At 36.1% G+C, this 15,846-nt stretch overlaps 1 non-coding gene across 1 annotated transcript; it reads left to right on the forward strand.

Annotated features, from left to right (window-relative positions):
* The first annotated feature begins 4,153 nt into the window (after nt 1-4,153).
* Nucleotides 4,154-4,260, forward strand: LOC136228216 (small nucleolar RNA R71). Its single transcript, XR_010688546.1, has one exon. It is a non-coding gene; the product is annotated as a small nucleolar RNA R71 (small nucleolar RNA).
* The last annotated feature ends 11,586 nt before the right edge of the window (nt 4,261-15,846 follow it).

Genomic DNA, 15,846 nt, shown 5'->3' on the forward strand with positions numbered 1-15,846 from the left:
TGCCCATAACGCATTATTGAGTTTATAAGACCAATCTTTTCTTGAAGATGAAACTGTTTTCTCTAGAATCCATTTGAGTTCTCTATTTGATATCTGTGTCTGACCATTTGATTGTGGATGGTATGGCGTTGACACGCGGTGGCGTACTCCATATTTTTTCATAAGTATATCAAAACTTTGGTTTACAAAATGTGTACCGCCATCACTAACGATGACTCTAGGACAACCAAATCTACAAAATATATCGTCAAGAAAACCAACAACTACTTTAGAATCGTTTGTCGGGGTCGCAATTGCTTCAACCCACTTTGAAACATAATCTACAACGACTAATATGTAAGTTTTACCATTAGAAGGAGGAAAAGGTCCCATGAAATCTATTCCCCACATGTCGAAGACTTCAACTTCTAACATGGTTGTGAGGGACATCTCATCTTTCCTTCCTAAATTTCCTGTTCTTTGGCACTTATCACAACGAGTAATAAATGAACGGACGTCTTTAAACATCGTAGGCCAAAAGAAACCACATTCAAATATTCTAGCTACCGTCTTACTAACTCCATTATGTCCTCCATAAGAGCTAGAATGGCATTCCGACATTATGGATTCATATTCATTTTCACTAACGCATCTCCTAATTATCCCGTCACCACAAGTTCTGAACAAGAAAGGATCTTCCCAAAAATACTGTTTAATGTCAAAGAAGAACTTCTTCTTTTGTTGGAAAGTTAATCCTTCCGGAACAATATTGGCTGCAAGATAGTTTGCAAAATCTGCGTACCATGATGAGATGACACTTTTTATTTGATAGAGATATTCATCGGGGAAATCATCTCGTATACCGTCAGTTTCACCTATAGGACCATTTTCATCTTCGAGCCTTGATAGATGATCGGCGACAAGGTTTTCTACTCCCTTTTTGTCTTTAATTTCTATATCAAATTCTTGTAACAATAAAACCCATCTAATTAGACGTGGTTTTGCATCTTTTTTAGCAAATAAATACCTTAAAGATGCATGATCAGTATAAATAATAACTTTCGAACCTAACAAGTATGACCTAAACTTATCGCATGCAAAGACTACAGCTAACATTTCCTTCTCAGTTGTGGTGTAGTTTAATTGTGCACCAGACAGTGTGTGACTTGCATAATAAATGACATGAAGTTTCTTATCCTTCCTTTGACCTAAAACACATCCGACGGCTAAGTCACTTGCATCACACATAATTTCAAAGGGTATATCCCAATCGGGTTTAGCAATAATAGGTGCACTGACTAGAGCTGTTTTCAATGTTTCGAAAGCTTTAACGCAATCTTCATTAAAATCAAAGGTTGAATCTTTCATGAGTAAATTAGTAAGTGGTTTGGAAATTACAGAGAAATTTTTAATAAATCTTCTGTCAAAACCGGCATGTCCTAAAAACGACCTTACTCCCTTAACAGTAATTGGAGGGGGTAATTTTTCTATTACTGAAGTTTTTGCTCTATCCACTTCTAATCCCTTTTCAGATATTTTGTGACCTAAAACAATTCCATCGTCAACCATGAAATGACATTTTTCCCAGTTTAATACTAAATTTGTTTCTTCACACCTAGACAAAACTTTATCCAAGTTTTGTAGGCATGAATCGAAAGAATCTCCATAAACGGAAAAATCATCCATAAAAACTTCCATGATATCTTCAATGAAATCATTAAAAATCACAGTCATACAACATTGAAATGTTGCAGGTGCGTTACATAGACCAAAGGGCATCCTTCTATATGCAAATGTTCCATACGGACATGTGAAGGTTGTTTTATCTTGGTCATCCGGGTAAATATATATTTGAAAGAATCCGGAGTAACCGTCTAGAAAACAATAGAAAGCATGACCAGCTATCCTTTCGATCATTTGATCAATGAAAGGAAGAGGAAAATGATCCTTCCTAGTTGCTTTATTAAGGTTCCTATAATCTATACAAACTCTCCAACCGGTGGTGGTTCGTGTAGGTATTAATTCTCCTTCGTCATTTCTTACAACTGTTATGCCTCCCTTTTTAGGTACACAATGGATTGGACTAACCCATTCACTATCCGAAATAGGATAGATGATTCCATTGTCTAGAAGTTTAGTAATCTCATTTTTTACTACTTCTTTCATATTCGGATTGAGGCATCTTTGTCTATCCGCTTTAGGCGTCTTATCTTCTTCTAATTGAATTCTGTGCATTACAATACTAGGATTAATACCTTTTAAGTCTGAAATTTGCCAACCCATACTTCCTATCCTATTTCTAACAACTTCTTTCCATTTCTCTTCTTGAACCTGTGTTAATTTGTTAGAGATAATTATAGGTAGAGAATCGCCTTCGCCTAAGAAAGCGTACCTCAAATGACTGGGTAATTCTTTAAGTTCTAATTTAGGTGGAACTATAATCGAAGGCGGAACTGGTCCATCTTCTCGAATCAAAGGCTCTGGGTCCTTATCTTCTAATTCCTCACTCATTATAGGTTCTATTATTTCTTCTTTTTGAACAATGTCATTTACACATTCTTCAACTAGATCAAGTTTCATACAAGCGAAATCCTCCATAGGATATTTCATTGCTTGATTCATATCAAACTCGATCTTATCGTCTCCTATTCTTAAAACTACTTTCCCTTCCGACACATCAACTAGAGCACGTCCCGTGTTCATGAACGGTCTACCAAAGATTAGCGGACAATTAACGTCATATGCAAAATCTAATATCACGAAATCGGTAGGAAAAATAAATTTGTCAACTTTAACTAAAACATCCTCAATTATACCATATGGTCTTTTAGTGGTTTGATCCGCTAATTGTAAAACCATATTGGTACGTTTGATATCTTCTTCTAAGCCTAACTTATTAAAAATAGATAATGGCATCAAGTTTATACTTGCTCCTAAATCACAGAGACAACTGGGGAATTCAATATCTCCCAATTTACACGGGATGGTAAAACATCCTGGATCTTTGAGTTTAGTAGGCAAATTACTTGACACAATTGAACTGCAATATTCGGTTAGTGAAATGGATGAAATTCCTTCCCAACTGATTTTCTTTGAAATTAAATCTTTTAGGAATTTACCATAATTGGGAATTTGCGTAATCGCATCCATAAACGTCAAATTAATATGCAAATTTTTAAGTTTGTCTAAAAATGTTAAAAGTTGTTTGTCATAGTCCTTATTGCGGACTTTGTGTGGAAAAGGTGGTTTGGGTACAAAAGTTTTTGTACTAGAGTCAATTTGTGCATCTTTTTGGTTTAATGTATCTTCTTTGGACTTTGGTAAATCAGTTCCTGGTAAAGTTGAATTTTCGGGCATTTCCGGGCATTTCTGGACCTAAGTAATTTTTCCCTGAACGAAGAGTGATAGCCTTAACATGCTCTTTCGGATTTTCTTCCGTATGGCTGGGAAGACTTCCCTCTTTGCGGGATGGAATTGATTTAGCGAGTTGTCCAATTTGAACCTCCAAATTATGGATGCTAGATGATTGGTTTTTAATAAGCTGATCGAATTTATTCTCGATCCGTTTAAAACCATCGTCGTGATTACTTATTTCTCCGCTCATAGCATCAATAAATTTGTCGATTTTAGAAGATAAAGTGCTAATCGTATCTCTTGATTGATTTTGATAATTAGTGGTACGATTTTGATTAGCATTAGGATTATTATTGTTATCTTTCTAGTTAAAGTTAGGATGATTTCTCCATCCAGGATTATATGTATTGGAATAAGGGTTATTAGTTTGGTTTTGCCCCTGGACAAAATTTACCTGTTCAATTTCGCTCATACCTTCATAATCCACATCCGTTTGGATTTGCTGACCATTAGGATCATACGGTGCCATAAACCTATCAATTTTCTGCGATAAGGCGGAAAATTGGGCTTGCAACATCGCAACTGGATCAAGATTCACGATACCTTTAACTGATGACGTAGTTGAGGATGATGGTTTCGCCATTGGTACGTGTCCACGCTCCGCGGGCCACATACTGCTGTTGATTGCCATTTCCTCCAAAAGTTCTCTTGCTTGGACCGATGTTTTCTTCATGAATAACCCTCCAGACATAGCATCCAATGAACCCCTAGTTGTAGGATTTAGTCCATTATAAAATGTTTGCATTAAAAGTTCAGCGGGAATTGGTGGTGTGGGCATAAACGTTGAAGTTCTTTAAAACGTTCCCAAGCCTCATAAAGAGTTTCATTATCATTTTGAGAGAAAGATGTTAACTCTTTGATGACTCTTGCAGTTTTTGCTAAAGGAAATTTTTTTGATAAAAATGCTTGGGCTAATTGCTCCCAAGTTTCAAATGTTGCGGCTGGCATAGAAGTTAACCACTCTTTGGCTCGATCCTTCAAAGTAAAAGGAAAAAGGTGAAGTTTGATTGCTTCCGCAGTCACATCTGTTATTTTAAAAGTGTCACAAATTTCTAAGAAATTTGTCAAATGGGTGTTAGGATTTTCGTTAGGTAACCCGTAAAATGTTACGTTATTTTGTAACATATTAAGCAATGCTGGCTTAATCTCAAATTGATTTGCATTTATTTGGGGTCTAATATACTGTTTGTTACACCGGCCACTCTTGGCCTAGCGTAATCCATAAGTGTAGCCATAACTTCTGGCTCAATAATTCTAGTTTTTATTGGAGTCTTGTTTTTGTTTTTGTTTTTGTTTTTCTTGTTCTTTTTAAGAGTCTTTTCAATTTCTGGGTCTAGCGGTTTTGGTGGAATGCCTGAACTTCGAGAACTGCGCATGAACTTGAAATTTCTCATGAACCGAAACTACTTTCAAAACAGAATTTGAAAAATAAATATGTTAGTAACTTAAAATAAATAAAATATAAAAGTTTGAATAAGTATAAATAAACCTAGATTCGAAATAAAATACGAAAAATCTAAATTTTTGTCAAAAATTTTGGCGTTCCCCGACAACGGTGCCAAAAACTTGTTGAGCGATTTCCGCAAGTGCACGGTATACGCTTGTAGTAATAAAAGATATCGATCCCACATGGAACGTTTTTCAACAAAAACTTATTTTGAATTGGTTAAATATACTTTTAAGGTTTATAATATGAAAAATCATTAAATCGGATTTGGTTTTGAAATTGCTCGAATGAGAATTAGTAATAGAGAATAACAAATGTTAGAAAATACTTCTGATTTAGGAATGAATTTACAAAACAGGATTGTTTAGTTCTTTCGAAAAGTAAACAAGTGTATTCGTTTGCATTGAGCAAAGAAACAACTTTAAACTTTGTGTAAATTATAACGATGAAATAAATGACGGAACCTCTAATTTTTAGGCTTTGAACTGTAGTCAATCCTCATACGGTCGTGTTAGATCGCTACCTTAACCAAATTAAAACTCTTTCGAGATAATAATTTGTCTAAGTGTTCAACAAAGTTTCCTTGTAAAGATTTTGAATTAAACTACGTTTTAATGAAAACACCGGCAATCCACTTCGGATCCTTTACCAAAGTGCTGCATGAAAATCTATCGAATAGAACGGACTTTATTAGATGAAATAGAAATTGATACAAGTTTACAGAGAAAAAGGAGCATGAAAACATTCGACGGCGTGCAAGTGAACGGGTTGTCAATCCTTTCCTTGGGTTTCGTTAGAGTTTTTCAGACTCAGGGGCGGATTCTCTACTCAATCTTCTCGTTGAATCTTCGGAATAGAGACTGGTCTATCTACTACCAAAATGTAAATTAATATGAACAAATCTAAATGCTACTGTGTTTGTAATTATTGAATAAACAATGTGTGTACATCATATTATTTTTTACAGAAATGAAATCTAAATTCTGAATCACTTGACTCGGAATTTCTGCATAAATTCTATACTAATCTCTTTCTTCTATATATCTCCAACTCTCCATCAACTCTTTATTTATAGATGTTGAAGAGTCGTGGTTGAAGTGTCGTGTCCGCTGTGAAAGATCGTATCCGTTGTGAAAGGACGTCTTTATCCACCCAAACGAATGCGTTTCTTTGATTTAAACATGTGTTCATTGTACTTGGAGGAATTTCTGCACTTACCGAGAATGCCAATTCTCGGCCGAGAATGGGGGAGCATTTATTTGGTCTTCAAACGAAGGGAAGGAGCTGCTGGAAAACACGTGTAACGACCGAGAATTTGAGATTCTCGGTCGCGGCTTTTGTAAATTCTCTACCGAGAATCTTGTTTCCTCAACCGAGAATGTGACATTTTCTTCTGTTTCTGACTTCGTCGTTATCCTCGTTTAGGTGTAATTGATCTTCGTTGTTTTTACCTCCTTTTGTAAGGTTTTTATTCTGTTTTTAAGCTCTTTTCGTTCCTATTTGGATTTTACCAAATATTTACGTACCTTATAAGAAAGAAACATATCCGAGAGTAAAAGCATTCTAAACAGGTATAAATAGCACAAATTCGTAGCAATATTGATGTAATTATTGATGATATATTAGGTATATTTTGGGCTTAACAGATAAAATTCTCCTTAATAGACTTGGGAGAAGCAGCTTATATCTTAAGGATCAAAATCTATAAAGATAGATTGAGAAGACTGCTTGACCTCTCCCAGTCTAAATACATTGACAAAGTGCTCAAAGCATTTTGAACTAAACGTGAAATCACTTTTGCTTTAAGCATAACAAAGTCGATTACAGGTCAATCCGAGTGATGGTCACTAGATTGTTGTTAAGAATATTCTTAAGTACTTAAAATGACTAAAGGTATGTTCTGAGCATATGGAGATGAAAATTTCAAAGTTGGAGACTTTCAGATACAAGTCTTCAAACAGATAAAGATGATTTCAAAGAATACATGTTTATTCTGAAAGAGGTACGGTTAGCTGGAATAGTTGCAAAGAAGGAACCGTAGCCGAGCCAAGACCAAATCAGAGTATATAGCAACTTTGGAAGGAGCTAAAAAGGAAGTTTGGAATGGAAGTTCATTAATGAACTGGGCGTGGTACCTAACATTGTTAATGGGATTGACCATAGAGCAGTTACAAGCTAAAGACCCGCAGTCTCATCATACGTCAAAACACCACCTCAGTCATTACTATCTCTCCCGAGAGATAACAACTAGAGTAGATGTGAGAATTAAAAGAGTACCCATCAAGGACAATATTGTAGATCCATTTAAAGAAGGCCTTACGCTAAAAAGGTTCATGATCATCATACGAGCAATTATGGGAATGCTTTTAGAAATAATTGGCTTTAGTCCAAGTAGGAGATATTGGGGTTTAGTGTCCTATAGACATTTGTTTTAGGATATAAACCAGCATTTGTTTTATAAGATATAGTATGTTTAACTATATAAAGGCATTAATCTTTTATCAAAACTAATTAAGTTAAATAAAAGAAATCCCAAGTTTATTTAAGTGATCATAAAGTATTCGTACAAGCATGAAGTGAGACTAAACTTTATAATAAATCAATAAACTTAAAACAACCCCAAGTCAAGTAATATGTTCATGTGATTAACATATTGCTATTGAGACTTGCACGTAATAGTGTCTTCTATTATGAACATAGACCTGATCTCACAAGCTTTAGATATGGAGATATCTAGATAGTTACATGGATCCAGTGAAGGGGTTCATTAGGATTGGGGACCCGACTTGAGATAACAAGATGGATGAATTTATCTAATGTCACTTGGTTCATCTCAAATGGTATTAGTAGGTATAAGTAATCCTCAGACTCAAATAAACATTAATTAGTGATTCTGGATTATTGAGTGTGGTGCTTTGACTCTATCCAAACACGATCAATTACAAAGGGGACTTTGGTGTGTGTGAGGGCAGGCGTTGGGTAACACATAAATTAATTGCAGGGTAATTAATGTTAGATTGAGCATTCCTCACTCCTGATAGATAGGAGATATATCTATGGCCTCTTATGGAAGAATTAATTAAAACCCTTGCAAGGTGATAAGGTTAAGAGAAGAAATATAGATTTCACTTAACCTATCTAATTAGAGTTCATTCTACCTAGACAAGTAAAACAAACGTCTCATTATATATAACTTGACATATTCCATAGTTACAGATTCGTTTAAGGATATAGTTGATGAAAGATCGAATTATACTAGACTAATGCGGAAATGTAAACGTCAGAATCAACCTGACTTCTTATCGCTCTAGGGGAATGTAACGATTCTGCCAATAACAGTCTGCGCACTCATTCTGTTATATGTTTAGTTTAGACTGATTTGGTTAAATTAATTTAAATAAATATATATGACTAGTTGTGGTAAGAACCTAATCGGTCACACATAGAATTAAGACTGAAGGAAGAAATGGTAATTTTGAGAGGGAGAACTACAGGGCCGAAATTTATAAGAGTAATATTAAGTTGGAGTAATTGATTTATTAAGATAATTATAATTAGATTATATTTATGGTTAAATCAATTAAAGGAATCAATTAAAGGATAATATTAATTAGATAATATAATGTGAGTATATCTCTAAATTATTTGCCTAACTTAATTAAGTATTCTAATGGGATTATAATTATATTTTTATTAGATATATATAATATTAATAAATCTTTTTATTTATCTAATTAGAAAACCTAATGGGATTACAAATCTAATTAACTAAACCTAATGGGATTAGGGTTTGGAAAATCAAAATACTATAAATAACCCCCTACCCTATAGAATTCGGCTAAGGCAAATTAAGAGAATAAAAATTCTTCCCGTCCCTCACCCGATAAATTACTTTTCTCATTCCATTTGTTTCTTAGTTCGTGTGGATACCATTAGAAGCAATCTAACTTGGTTGCTTTAATTGATTGGTTACTTACATTTTAGTTTTGTTTTTGTTTGTGTTCGTGATTCACAGTTGATATCCTTGTGGACACTTCATTTGCAACTGTAGATAGTTCGTTAATAAAGGTACATATGTTTAGTCCATTTTTATATGAAATAACGATTAACGGATCTTGGGAAAGAGAAATAGATAAAAATTTATAATTTTGTTGCGCCTATGCTTGTCTATTTTCCTTCAGAAAACACCAGGGATTGAAGCCGATGAGGTAGAGGGAGTGGTTGGATAGAGAAGGCCCCCCTACTACATCCTGCTCGCTTACTTAACAATGCCTTAACCTTGTTAGATATTTCTTACCGTATCACATGTATCTCGACTTCATACCTTAGGCTTTTGTAGACGTCTCACATTTAATATCTTCTTCCTTATCCTCTAGGCATCTCATTTCGCATATGTTTCTCTCACAGGAGAGCCCCTCCACTGAGGATTCGCTCCACCTTCTTACTAAGATGGTGGAATCATCAGTTGTATGCTCCTACTCCTTATGAAACTTGCAGTAGCTATCCTACAGGGTGGCCTCCTTTGCCTCCCAAATAGTGTCTCCACTTTGTTGTGTTTACACTTTGGGGTTTTTGAGGCGGTGCCTCGGTGTAACGGTTACTTTTAGCCATATGTATGGATCTTGTGTCTAAGCTCATATATTTCCTATCTTTTTGGGTGAATGGTCTCCAATTGTGTCGTTGCCTTCGACTAGAGCCCCTACTCTCACCATTGTCCTGGCTGGCATCCTTCTCGGATCGTTTTTTCTTTTCTCTAGGCTAGGACTATTTTTTAGCTTATCCTCATTTCTCTATATAGTCGACAACGTGTTTACTGTTGTGATATTTGACATAGCTTTGGCCCATAGCCATCAATCCTTCGAAGTTGCAAGGAGGGTCAGTGTAACATTTCTACCTCATGTGTTCACAGTTAGTACCTTTTGCTAGGGCATCAATGCAACTTCAAGGTTGAGTGTTTTCACGAAGGATGCCATCTTATGGAGCCTAGTTAGGTAGTCACGTAAAGGCTCGGTGCTCAATTGGTGGATATCATACAAGTTAGTGCAAATTTTCATAGCTTTCATTATTCCAACAAATCAAGCTACAATTAGGTTCTTCAATGCTTGAATGTGTTGATTGATCTCGCTGGTAGTTCCTGATAGCGATAAAACGTATCTACTTCTAAGAGCAAGTGAACCCTATCGTTATAAAGTAGTAAACGTTCCTAAGAACGGTATCAATCCCACAGAGACTAGTTTCCTATTCCTTATTCGACTAAAATTCTATATTAACTAATGAATTGAATTAAGCAGTTGGTTGTTTGTTTAATCTATTAAAATATAAAAACAATGATTCGCTAATTGGTTGTTCCTATGAATAGGTGAGAGACTAAGATACCGGGATCTCTATGTTTATCTCCAAGGGTGTTAAGTTGTGTAGTGATGTAACAAAGATCTAATACTAAAAGACGATAACTTTCCTTGAGAAGTAAATAACCTTGGCCTAAGATTATCGACTCTATTCCTAATTTCCTTAGACCGATGCTTGATTAGGCAAATCTCTAAGTTTATTTAGGAAGCATGAATATTAGTGAAGCTAAAGCTAAGACATGACCTAGACTATAAAGCCGCACTATCCGGTTACGGTATAGGTGAAGTTAGGGTTTGTTTGGTTGGATTGATCACTTGGTTAGGCTACTCAATCCAACACCTATACTAATCACTTGGTTAGGTTATTTAGTATAGACAAAGTCTCCTAACTAGATCTTTTGGTTTATTTCTTTTTACAACATAAATTAAACATCAACTTAACTTAACCATAGTTGTTTAACATAGTTCACCCTTAATCTCAGCCAAAGACTGAGTTAGTTCATGATAGAACTAAAACACGGATTGGGCATAAGATGAGGGAAGAATGAGCTCATGTTCATCAATCGTTTATTAAGATTCAATATGATAGAAGGTTACAACATGAAGAGAATTGAATTATATAATGAGTAAATTGATAGAATTGAGATGAAGAACAAACCAATATTGAAGTCTTACAACTAAAGGACGAATGTACCTTGGTTGCTTGAGTACAAAACGAATCTGAACTTACTCGAATGGAAATAACTAAATAAAAGCTAAAATACGACTAAAACTAATGAATAATAAAATGATGATCCTTAATACAATGGTTCTATTCCCTATTTATAGTGTTCTTATCACTACTCTAGTCTATTTAGGTCTTCCTCTTGTCATTGGATCGAATTGAAGTGTTTCTCTTTGATTTGGACTTGGACAATTAAAGTAGAATTGGAGCAGGAATCACAAGTTAACTCTCCGAGCAGGGGGTCCAACTCGCCGAGCAACTGCCTATTTCCGAGCTTCACTTGGTTGGCTTTTCTCTCTCTTCCATTAACTTGGATTAGTGACTGTCTGGTCGACGAGTTAATTAGCTCGTTGAGAAGCTTAAGTAACTCATCGAGCTCCCATCCAACTCGCCGAGCAGAGAGTTCTTCAACCTTCATTTTTGCCCCTTTTCTTCCTCTTTTGTACCTGAAACACCTCAAAGTGCACATTAAGTGTGAAATGAGGAAAACACTACCTAAACTATGGTAAATGATGATAACTACACATAAATGGGCCTAAAACCATACTTACGACTCTATAAAGTATGACCCTAACAGTTCCATGTAGCACTCTTATGTCATCCATACTAGAGCAGTGAGAAATATCTTACATTACTGCATCATCCTAAGTGTATAAGCTCATCATACTCATGAAGGTATCACAATGTTCATTAGGGTCTTCCAATTAGGTGTAGTGAGGTAGTCAGGGTTTCTTCCAATGCGGGGGGGGGGGGGGGGGGAGGGTGTCTCTCTCACTTGCTGGGCCAAAGGAGTATGAGAAGGCATTTGATAGTCTAACATACCTCTAAGGGTCCTTTTATCGAGCAACCTTAAAGGCCCTTTTGTTAGACATAGCCTTTGGGTTAAGTCCATCACCGGCCTTGGTTTGGTCATCATTGTCGTTATTGTCGGGCCCTTACAAGGGTTGTCTCGCCTGGTCAACGTGGAGGATTGCTCCCTCGTAAAGTACTCCCATAACTGGTGGTTATTGTGTTATAGCTGTGATTGGACCTCCCTCGTGCAAGATCGCTGGGAAAGTCACAGTAGGATCGGTTTATTGAGGCTAAATGACATCTTCATAGTTGTTTCTTTCATTGTCATCAGAGGGCGTGGACCCTCTGCTGGAGAGAAGTCATTGAAGCTAGAACAACTTTTAGGATGCTTATTAGAGTCATGTCGAGAACTTTGGACAGGCGTTTCCGCCACGTGGATCGAGGACCTTTTGTAAGGAAGGTTGCTCGATTTGTCAAGTCTAGAGAATATGTTGAAGGTTGTTTAAGTAGCTTTCTACGCTCACCACACCAAATATTGGGTCTTGCTCAAGAGCTCAATCGCTGACCATGTCTTCAGAGAGTAACATGTCCTGGGGTGGGACCTTTTGGTACATTTCAATGTCAAAATCAATAAGGTTGTCAATAAAAATATTATAGTGGAATGTAAAACCTCTCGTAAAAATGAAAGAAAAGTACCTTTTTTTTATATAGGACGTCCCAAAGGGTGAGATTACCTGAATATCTGGCGATAAATGTATATCAGTGTGAAGAGTGAGGGGCTTCTGAATCCTTAGATGAATTAGCGTTCTTGAGAGTTTCAAACCCATTTAAACTTTGGGTCTTTACTGTATCCAGGGGAGTAGGAGAAGTGTGTACAAAGAGCTCTCCCGCACAGGGCCTCAAATTTAAAAGAGTCCAATTTTTTTATTATACAAATTTAAATAAATTATTGTTATTAATTATTATGTGAAAAATTAAATGAATGTTAACTTATCCAGAAAATAACACTCTAGGAGTGTTAAGGGGCCCATTTTTTTTTTATTATACAATATCTAATTTACTTATTTTTATTATATTTATTATGTTAAAAATCAAGTTAAAAGTATCTCGGTGTTTCATTTTGTAGAAACATTATATGAAATTATTAATTTTTTAATAAATAGGGCCAAATTTTTTTTCATCTAGCACAAGGCCCTAAAAATATTTAAGACGGCCTTGATTGTATCGGTGACGTATGGTTTTTGAATTATGATTATTAATTTTATTTTTCGGATGAAGAATTATTAATTTATTCATTCAAGCTAGGGGACTCCGACCAGAATAGAACCTTAGATATTGGACTGTCTTTTTAACACGATCACAATGCATTGTTATTTGTGCTTGATTAATTTGATGCTGATGCTTCATTTTCTTTTTTCTTACGTTACACCTATTCAAGTAAAATACAAGGTTAATTTTGGTTTTAGTTATTATGAAAGCACATGGCATATTTTATAAAATATTCAAGAAAACCAAGAAAAAGACAAAGGATATATATTAGTAACGGATAGACTTTAAATCGTATATATTATGTGGTGAGGGCAGAACCCCTTCGCCACTGGCTCCACCCAGGGGCGGATGTATGGATGGACTCCTCTAGCTATCGGACTATTATGATTAGAGATAGTTTCGCTCCTCTGTCTCTATAAAATTTGAGACTGTGATAGTTTCGGCTTTGTGTCTTCAAGAAATTTTGATTGGTGTTGAATTAGCATTCTAAAATTTGGCCCTGTTAAGTCATTTCTAGATCCAAAATTCTAAATTTGTTTGATCTGTTATGACATCTCTAAATCCAAAATTCTAATTATTTTAGCATGTTAGACCCTCTTTAAATTCATCTTAAATCCAAATTTCTAATTTTTTTTAACCTATTAGGCTCTCTCTTAATCCGATTTTATCTATTAGGCACTATTTTTTTACATGTTAAGAATCTTAAACATAATGTAGCTTAATTTTGAAAAATTTTACATTGGTACTTAAAATTTGGTTCTTAACCACGTATATTGAACACGTTCGATTTAATAATAATAATAAAAAAATTACACATGCACGTATAAAATCGGCCTCCCAACCAACTAATCTTTATATTTGCCACTGGTTTCACCTTTAAATAATAGAGGTTCTTCCCTTTGTAGGTTCCGATATATTAGTTTTTATATACTCTACGTAGTATAATATTAATATTTTAAAATGTTTGAGTTGGTTCAAAAAATATGATTTAATGTAACAAGTTATGAGTTCAAATTCCACAAATTTCATTTTATTTTATAAAGTTTTTATTTATTTGAAAACTTTATTTTCCAAATAATTATATGATAACTGGTGAAGAAATCTTTGGACGGAGCACTGTCCTGTGAGGCTCCATTGGGATCAGCGGGGGACACTCCGATGCCAAAGTCACTAATTTGTCTGAGAATAAACTATATGCACGAAAGTAGGGTTTTTGGAAAATGTGTACCTCAATAGCTTGAGGTGCAAGCTATTTATACTCATGTAGTTGTAGCTCTTGGTAACTAGAAAGTCTCCATTAATACCTCATTAATGGCGGTTACTGATCTTATTCAAGTATGACCGTTAGCTCATTAATGGGTTATTACTTGCATTTATTATCGTTAGTTTCCTCATTGGGAGTCGGCTCAGCCACTCTGTGGGTGTACCGAGGCTTGATGGCGGATCTCCCATGGTATTTGACCTTCTGAGGCGTACTAAGGAATCTACTGATTCGTCGCATCTATGTCTTGTTTCATACGCCATCTCTTTGGCCGTCCTCCCTATCCGCAGTCATTTGTTTAATTACTCTTTTGATTCCGTAAATAATATCTAGATGTTATCAGAAGCCCCCCTTAAAATGCCACTAAAGCCCTTTAGGGCTTTTGATCTTCTGAGCGTGCTGTCAATAAGCGGCCTATTGATAGCTGCTCTGTCCCAGGCCATACTCTGGTTGCCAGGTGTATGGGGTGCGCTCGTCGAGGTAATGACATCAGGAGCTTTTTAAACCTTTCTTTCTCTCTCTTCCAATTCCATTTCTTCACGATCCAAGCTTTCATTTTCGTCTGAGTCTTCTTTGAAACTGCTTCCATGCCCAGAACCTGCTTGTTCGGATTCCCCATTTTCGTCTCAGAGTTCTATGTAAGTTGAATTCACCTTTCTTCTTTTTATCAGTTCTTGTTTTTATGAGTTCTGTTTCTGAGATTTTTGGCTCGTCTTCCTCTAGCAATTATTCATTTAGCCTAGAGTCTTTTGAAAGCACTCCAAGTTGCGATTTTTCTAGTTTGCGCAGCGCTCTAGAGAAACGTAGGAACTATCAATCTGGGTTTATAGAAACCCAGAATTCTTTCACTGTTGTTGCCCCTGCTGTAGCAGCAGCGAGTTCTAGAGTTTCTCCGGGAATGGAGGCTTCTCCTTCGACTCCCTATAGGAAAAAGGGTCCTCGTGTGGAGGTTACTTCCTCTCGCATGAATTTTGGGGACCTTGCCTATTTGGCGGATCACTATCCTTGGATGAAGGATTTTGAATTGAAGTTGGCGGATGTCCTTACCTATCCCCAAAGGGATTTCTTTCGGTTTATAAAAGCCATATGGAGAGGGGTTTTCGTCTTCCCCTTCCCCAAGCAATTAGAGAATTTCTTGATTACTTCGGGATCACTATCTGCCAATTACATCCGAATGGTTGGTTGGATCTGGCTTTGGATGCTTACTTGGCAACAAATCTGGGGGTAACCTTCTCCCCCCGAGTCTTTAGATCTCTTCATAAGCCCTTTAAACAAAAGAGTGAGTCTTTCATAACCTTCTCTAAGTTTAGGAACTATTCCTCATTTAGTGATGAGATGTCCAACGTCCATAATTGGGACGAAAAATTCTTTTTCGTTAAATTGAAAGAGGGCGAATCTCTTGGATTCCCAGCGTATTGGAATCATAAACCTCAGTATATGGCTGGCAAATCAATTCAGTTGACCCCAATAGAGAAGAACGCGGTGAACCTCACGAGGAGTGTCAAGACAGATACTTGGACCTATGCTGAGGCCCTCAAATTTATGATGAGCGGGGTTCTGCTAGTCCACCGAGTGGGCACTCTGATCAACTATCTAACGTATTCCCAACTTG

Source organism: Euphorbia lathyris, chromosome 4 (genome assembly GCF_963576675.1).
Source record: "Euphorbia lathyris chromosome 4, ddEupLath1.1, whole genome shotgun sequence".
Classification (NCBI taxonomy): domain Eukaryota; kingdom Viridiplantae; phylum Streptophyta; class Magnoliopsida; order Malpighiales; family Euphorbiaceae; genus Euphorbia; species Euphorbia lathyris.